The 8,353-nt window shown below is 48.4% G+C and overlaps 1 long non-coding RNA gene across 1 annotated transcript; it reads left to right on the forward strand.

Moving 5' to 3' along the window:
• Positions 1–740: 740 nt before the first annotated feature.
• On the forward strand, positions 741–8,032 carry LOC146758677 (uncharacterized). Its single transcript, XR_014934046.1, has 5 exons — positions 741–880; positions 1,131–1,175; positions 2,257–2,363; positions 4,367–4,490; positions 7,882–8,032. It is a non-coding gene; the product is annotated as an uncharacterized LOC146758677 (long non-coding RNA).
• Positions 8,033–8,353: the final 321 nt, after the last annotated feature.

Below are 8,353 nucleotides of genomic sequence, written 5' to 3' on the forward strand. Positions count from 1 at the left end.
CACAGCCTCCACTCAGGGAGCTGTACAGTGCAATGAAGTTTCCCTTGAACTCACTCTTCTCCAAAAAGAAAACCTGAGGTAAGCAATAGAGTGCAATGAGAATGCACAGGGCCAGTATGGCTGTGGTCACCCAGCTCCCAAACCTACTGAGACACAGCAAAGGCACCAGTTCTGGACATGGCTCTGCTGCTGGGGCAGAGCTCCCCAGGGCTGTCTTTGCATAAGGTCCCTTGGGCTCCTTTCTCCACGCAGTGGCTGTGGGTATAAGGATGGCTGTTTACTGATTGAAATCTCTTCAGACAGGGACAGGCCCTATTTCTCCTTGCAGTACCAGAGTGCTTGACACCTGAGCTGTGCCACAGCAAAGCATAACTCACTTTTATGCCGGTGGTCACTTGCCTCAGTTTTATATGTGGCAAGGCTGGCAGCATGGATGAAGTACAGAAGCCCACAGTAGTGTCAGGGAAAGTGTCTGAGTGCAGCATTTTATGGCTTGGCTGGATTTATTTCCTGGCTGGAACATTTCCACCACCTTCCGCTGGCTGCACCTGAGACTCCAGCCTGTGGTTTCCTGTTTTTTCTTTCCCTTAAGGCTACCGGCTCCACTTGCAGGAAGGAGGGAGCTCAGGGGAGGGAGCTGCTCCAGTGCTTTCTGCATTCTGGAGATGAAAGCTGCTCTCTGCCTCTCCAGGAGAGGAGGGAATGGAGCAGATTGCCTACAGCACTGAGCTTAGATGGATCCCAAAAGCAGCTGTCACAGAATTCATTCCCAGGAAAGGAAATACAAGTCTAACGTGAGCGAGCACACCTGAACCAGCTGAGCCCAGCTGGCACAGAGACAGAGATGTGGTGGAGGGGCTCCAGAAGGACAAGGCACCAGGTCAGTTCCTTCCCCCTTTTCTGTCTCTGCCTCCAGGTACATCCCATGAGCATGATGAGGAGTTCAGGTGAAGAACAAACTCACCTGAGTTTCAGCCTCCAACCTGAAAAAGCTGGATAACAGCTAAGGAGATAAAGTTTTTTTTCTTCCCTTTCTCTTCTCTGCTTTTACATGCCAGAATATTTTTGTAGCTGGTGACTGAGCTCAGTGTTGGTGCTAATGTTGATTTACCTGTCTATTCCCTGTGCAGTGCAAGCATCCACTAGGAGGATGAATGCCACCTCTTCTGAATGCTGTAAGTCTAAATGTTGATGTTGCGCTCAAAGGTCTGCTCCTACCATACAAGCATCTGTTGCAAAGCTGAATATCAACGAGGTGTTTGCAAATGGGTTGCAGGAGCTGGCAGCCTTGGCAGCATTGCTACATTGCTGCTGCAATGAGAAACGGGGCTCCAACTTTATGGCTAATTGGGAAGTTTGAAAAGATATAATAGTAAGAAGGGATTAGGGTGCTGTGAATGAAGCCAAAAATGCGAGCGGTAATTCAGACATGAAGAAAGCTGTCATCACAGGCGGCAGATGAAGGAAAACAGCCAGGGAAAGGCAGTGCTGTGTGCTGAAGGTAACCCAGGGAAGAGCCTTGGAGCAGCTCTCTGGCATCTGCCAGGTCAAGAAAAGCTACCAACTGACTTCCAGAGGCTTTGGATGAGCTCCAGAGTGAAATCTGCACCTGATCCCTAAGCTGCTGGGTAGCTGAAGGGGCTTTATGAGTCAGGATAGCCTTTGCAGTTTAAAGTGTTGGCATTGGGAGTTAAATGTATTTGAGCCTGTTGATGCATTTTGTAATTCAGTTTCGTATTTCAATTACAAATACTGGCTTAATACAACCATTACCAAACTAAAGCCTTTAAAATTCAAGAGGAAAAAGTTTCCAAAATGGAATGAATTGAACTGCTACTCATACTGACTGACTGTTTAACACATCAGCCCTAAGCCAAAAGGTAGAACAACCTGAAGCTTGAGGTTTATATTTCTGAATGCGAGATTAAAAACAATGGCCTGATTCTCTTTAAAGAGCAGCAATAGAAAATAGGACCTAACTTTTAATGAGAAGTCAATGGGAACTGCTTGGACTGTGGTGCAGGAGAAGGAAATTTAGAAGATGGGAACAAAGTTGGTGTGACAGAGCTGGTAGATAACTCATATTGGATTTGTGGCTTTTGTCTGTTTAAGACGTGGCCCTTATTAGGCCATTGGTTTTGAAGCAAAGCTCTCCATTGATTTCAGAGGGGTGTCCTGCCTAAAAATCGATGGCAGGAGATGTCTCCGTGTGTTTAGCTACTCTGATTTGACTATTGATCATTAATAACTTTACAGATATGAGCAAAACAAAAAGCAAGACAGAGCTTCTGTGAACTTAAGCCAGGAATTCCCTGGTTGGTTTTGCAGTTACGCCCCATGATGTGCTGCCCTCCTCTCTCCAGGTGAGCAGATACGTGTGTTTTCTTCTGGGTGATCCATGAGGGAACTGGGGCTGGGAGGGGTGTGGGGCAGGGGCCTGCCTTGCTGCCTGATGTCTGTAAGCTCCTGCAGGTAGGAGTCCCCAGCATTTTGTCTTGCATAACAGTTTTGTCTTGTAAATCAGCAACCTTGTAGAACAGTTCCAGGATGCTCACGAAGTTAGAAGGCTGATTTATGGGTTGATATTTCAGCCAGTTGCGAAGTGCTGCAAAGCTAGAGTGAACCAGCCACCTGGTGAACATGTAAACTTGTGCTTTTAATTAAAACAAATAATAATAAAACAAAAAGAATACATGGTCTGATCATTTGCCAACAAGAAAAATACACCCCAGAGATCTCAAAATGTAATTACCCTCTCTGAATGGCCAGAATGACTGGTTTTGCTGCAGACTGCAGTTCTCTCTGATGCTGCTGCAGGGTGATGGCCACTCCTTCACCTGCCCCACTCATGCAGAGCCATGTGTCTGCCCTGGGGCATCACTCCAGCACAGCTATCAGGGGCTGCTAGCTTACGTCCCATCACTCCATCCACACTGAAATGTGCCCAGTACTTGTGTTCCACTTGCAGAAGCTGTTTTCCTGCTGCCTTTACAAGGCAGAGGTAAGGCAGTGCCCTTTGCTACCTTGTAGGTCTCAGGGCTCGTGCTCCCTTCTGTCAAGGAGAGAAGTGGCATCCCTCTGCCGGGCCTTTGAGCAGGCACTGGTACATACATAGACTGTATGCCATAATGTCTAAAAACAGCCCTTTGAAATTGAACCCTGAGAAGTGCAAACTGCCTCAGACAAAAGGGATTTGCCTTGGTTGTGTTGGTAGGGAAGGAGGAATTTCTACTGTTGGGAAGGACAATGAGATGACCTGACTCATCCAAAAGCTTGGGTGGGAAAGGAACCCTCCTGGTCTATGGAGAGCCTTTGCTGCTGCCTTGGCCAGCAGTGCATTTCCCTTCCTAATGGGATGAGCATCTCAGCTCTGCTGTGGCTCTGGCTGTCGCAGGCATTGTGTACGGACTGTCACAGCACTGAGAACCAGGATTTTAATACACTCCACGCACGGTGTCACCCTACTGGAAAGAGGCTCATCAGAACATGGCATGTCAGTTGTCACTTCACGGGGAGCAGATGAAACCCTATTATCAGTACACTGTCTACAGGCTTCCACTGCGTCAGAAAGCAGCTCGTCAGGGCGGTGTGTACAAAGATGTCACTGCTTGCTGTTGAACTACATGTGTGTGGCAGGGAGCAGTGGGATTAGTGTGTAGGGGCAGGGGGTGAGGGAGCAGCCTGGAGCTTCGCTGGTAGCATCCTATGTGCGTGGGGTGGCGGGGAATGGGGCTTGCCCCATAGCTTGGGGCTGTTGGCCTCTCTCATAACTAGAGGGTGCCAAGCCCAGATGAGCTGCATGGCAGCGGCTGAAGGAGGTCAAAGACCCCAAGTATCTATGGGGCACTACGCTCTTCCTAAGCACTGGATTTGCCATGCAGAACGAATGGCCCGAAGTCTGAGACCTGTGGCTCAGCTCAAAGCAGGTACCAAACTGCTTGGGCTCTACAGCCAGCCCCATTGCTTGAAGGGAGCTCTGCCTGCCTGCTGTAGCCACCCTGTGCAGGCACTTCCCATGTCCCTCTGCCCCCAGCACCACTTGGCCCTTCCTTTGCATGGGACACACTGATCCTTCCTCCCTTGGTGAGCTGATTTCCCCAAAGCCGCCTCAGAAACCCAGGTGCTGCCCCCCCCTTCCTCCCAGCCTGTGCAAAAGAGATGGCGAACGCCTTGCTCTTGATTGTGTCGATGGGAGATGATTTTCAAGGTGAAATTTCTAGTTCAGTTGAGTCACTTTCATTCAAGGCGATGAGCAAAATGTCACCCCCACACTGAACCACACTCAATGCGCCGTTCTCCTATTGCATTTAAATTTACTCCACTTTTCCTTTCTGACACCTGTTTAAATCAATATCTTCCTCTCCAGGTCGTGGGCAGAATGTGCCTGGTCTCTCCGCACAGCGCTTCTCAAATCCACTAAAATCAACACAATAATTGAAATATTTTCAAGCTGATTACACCGCTGCCTGAGGCTAGGCTGGTTGCTAAGGGTAAGCTCCCTGGTTGCTAGGGGGAGTAAATCATCTTGCATTATTTGATTTTTGTTATAGATATGAAACCGCTACTCCCTCGATTAAATGTCTCTCAGTCTAACACCTATGGGACCTGGGGAAAGAGAAAAGAAAAGCAGCAACCTTGACCCTGTCAAATAAATATCTCTAACTTTTCCTGTCCTCCGGCTTCCAAACCAAACCTGTCTGCTGATTTTTCTTTTCTTTTCTATTTTTTTTTTTTTAAAACCTGACTTTAAATAACAAAGCTGTGGGGACAAGCAGATGAAGAGAGGAAGAACTGTCTGTTCCATTAGAGGATCTCTCAGCTTGGCTAAACACTCTCTATTTACTCCAAACACAGCATGATGGGGAGCTACAAGGATCTAATAGCCTTGAAGATGTAGAACTGCACCAATTACAGTTCCTCCCCAGCCTGTGTCTCACCAAGCACCGGCTGGCATCACAGGGCCCAATCCTGTTGTATCTACACATTGCAGGTCCAGAGGGTTCTCATTGCAGAGGAGGATTTCTCCAAATTTCTCCTGGCTGGGGGAGAGCAGAGCCCTACTCCTAGCACAGAGAAGCCCTGCTGTGTGCAAGGCACATTGCTGGTGGAGCAGCAGTGCCCAATGCATTGCTCATAAGAAAGAAATGTGTGGGGTAGGTGAGCGTGCTGAGGGTTTTATTCAGAGCCTCAGCTCTTGCTTTCTCCCTGGCTGGCTGTGCTATTATTGCTGTAGGTCACCCCACCAAAAAATGCTCAGAAATGACTATACCAGTAAATTTTTCCCAACACATTGGGCAGGCAGAGGTGTGAGAGTCTCTCCTGCCATTTGGGCTGGAAACAACCTGCAGCCCAGCATGCTGCTGGAACACGAGGGGAGCAGACTTGGCACAAAGCCTTTTCTACCCCCAGGACTTCATGCTGCTCCTCACGCCTGCACTTGGCTCTCCCTGCACTGCCTGATGTCCTGCTCTCGGTATGAGAAAACTGAGGCATAATGTGGTAGTGCAGCTTTTTGCCTGCAATCATGCAAGCAGTGGAGGTCCCATTGAGATGGAGTTATCCCCCCATTGCTGACTGGTCACCCTCCATCAGATCAGGCTGCCCAGGGTCCCACCAGCCTGGCTTTCCTCCAGGGATGGGGCATCCACAGCTTCTATGGGCAACCTGTTCCAGTGCCTCACCACCTTCCGAGTAAAGAACTCTTCTTATCACCCCACCTAAATCTACCTTCTTCTAGTTTAAAGCCATTCCCCTTTGTCAAGAGAGGGTTGTTAATGCCCTTGCTGCAAACCCTGGCAAGAGAGAGGCCGGTGATGCCTGTCTTTGTTAGCACCAATGAGCCAGGCTGGTCCCTGCATTGGCTGTGGAGAGCAGCTGTGTTAAACACATCCAGCTCTGTTTGCTCTGAGCTGTGCCAGTCCCAGTGAGGTTTGGGGGCTGTTGGTCAATGGATGGAAGCATGCAGGGTATGGAGGAGTGGGGTGATCTGGTAACCCTTGTAAGCCTGGAGGACGTGCTCCTTCCAGCCTGGCTTTGTGTTTGTCTCCTTATTTCCCAAAGTTTGCAGGCAGGATTCCTCAGTGGGGCACCCACACCTGTGTTTAGTGGGAAGTGCCTGCAGCATTAAGAGTGCTGCGACCAAAATAATTCATTGTTTAATATATCGCAAGCTAGTTCCCCTTCCTGGATTTGCCAAGTAACAAATGGCATCAACTGATATCTCACATTGGTGTGCTCCTTGTCTGGGCTTTAGACAATGGTCTGAGCTTAGAGATGAAGCCTGGATAGGACATGGGGCTTTGACAGCAGGGTGGGAGCAAAGCCATGAAGTGGATAGCTAGTGCTAAGGGGGTGGCAAGGCCAGGATTCCCTGGGGCAGAACACAGAAGGGAGCAGGGAACGTTCCTCCTCAAAGCTATGATGTGTTTATAATGGGCCTGCAAAGACTTGAAATGAAGCCAGAAGTGTGACAATGAACACATGTAGGGGATACAATGCGGTGTTTCATTTACACGTGTAACTTACTTAAAAATCCATATTAAGTATAATTTCTATTTCAATATTATACAGGTCACACTTTATGCTAAGGTTCCATTTATAAATAGTTTATAAAGATTAATAGATGTTTTAATCAATGGCTAATCAATAGCTTAGTGACAGGAAAGCCCAGCAGAGGGAATTGCCCCAAGGGCTGCAGGCGTTTTGCTTCAGCTTGCTGATGCTTGGCCCTTCTTCTGGATGGGGACAGAGAATTGGTGCTGATGGTACTGGCTGGATGCAGTGCTGCTCCCATTGCCAATGGTGGGCACCACGGGGCTCTGGTAACCCATGTCACTATGGGGATGTGCATCCCTGCATGTAGGGGAAGGCTCAACAGTAAATCATTGTATGCCATGGGAAGGGTGGTCCTCAGGCACCTCACAGGGTTTCCTCTCCATCCAGAGAAATATAAAGAAATTATTTAAGTATAAAATGGGCATTGTATACTTTAAGTGTTGTGTCTGGAAGGACACTAGAATAAAACCTAATTCTATTTAAAAGCAGACAAACAGTAATGTACAAATTGATCTGCCCAAAGTTTCCAAAGCAGGGAGATACGTGTCTGTTTCTGCTGAACTTCTGAATCTTGGTGTCTGACCCACTTCCAAGTCAAAATCCTGGAGACAATTTCCAGAGCAGACCCTATAATTGAATATTAAATGATTCCTTCATGAATTCTTCTCTTTATCCTGATAACGCAGCTGGCAATGCTGAAATGGCAGAACAAGCCCTCAGCTCCTTGACTACCCTGGAAACCCAACATGAAGCCATGTAGCAAAGCCCAGAGCCGGTGCCTCGGCTCTCCAAGCCATCTCTTCATGTGAGCCTTTGAAGAAGTTCTCCATTTTTAATGGCCAGAAATATCTGCCTGCTAAACTTTAACTACAACTGTACCCAAAGCCCGTCTGTCTAGCAGCAGGTGGGCTAGTGAGAGTCACAGTCCTGCTGGGATACAGCCAGCTGTTCCCAGGAATGAATCTCAAGTAAATTAACAAACACCACACAAACCTGTCAATTGAATCATTCTTGATTACTGTAAATGCTGGGCTACCCGTTGAGGAGCTTCTCCCTACATGCAGAGGGAGTTCTGTATGTGCTGTGTGTGTAAGTGTGATGGTGATGCTCTGTCCTTCATGTGGAGGGTCCTTTGGTGCCCAGAAGTGCACCTGACTTGGCCCTATGGTCTGAAGTGCTGGAGAGGTATAAGGTGGTTTCCTCACATCTCTGAAGGCTCTGTGGGCTGACAAATGGCTCATGAATGATTTGGGGATAAGTCAGAGCATCCATCATCCTGTAGCAAGCTAGAAATGGCACAGATTTATTCTTTTTTTTCTTTTGGAGGCTTCTCCTTGGTATCAGCATGGCCACTGAGTGGCTCAAAGTTCCACAGACCCTCTGGGAATCCACTCATGCAGCAGAGGATTTCATCATGTCCATGGAAGTGAGAGCTGGAAACACACTGTATTGAAGGCTGGAGAGTTTCCGGTACCAGGTAACAGCAGGTTGCAGAGGCCTGCAGGTGTTGTATAGCAGTCATGGTGCTGGGTGAGAAGCAGAAGGCTTTGGTTCAACACCAGTCTGTCATGTTTGCTTTTGTGCTTGAGCTTTGATGGTGCATCCAAGCCAACCCGGCAACATTAGGGACCTTGTGGCTGCCATTGAAGCTGCAGCAGAACCCAGCCAGGGCTGTTGGTTGTTTCTACCTGGGGCTGGGTTTGTCCTGGTGTTGGGGGGTGGGCAGCTGGAGCCATCCAAGAGAAGGGGAAGTGACAAGGGCACTGGGGCTGAAAGACTAATTGGGTAAGAGCGAGTG

Source organism: Coturnix japonica, chromosome 13 (genome assembly GCF_054131305.1).
Source record: "Coturnix japonica strain WE chromosome 13, WE-NBRP24, whole genome shotgun sequence".
Taxonomy (NCBI): Eukaryota; Metazoa; Chordata; class Aves; order Galliformes; family Phasianidae; genus Coturnix; species Coturnix japonica.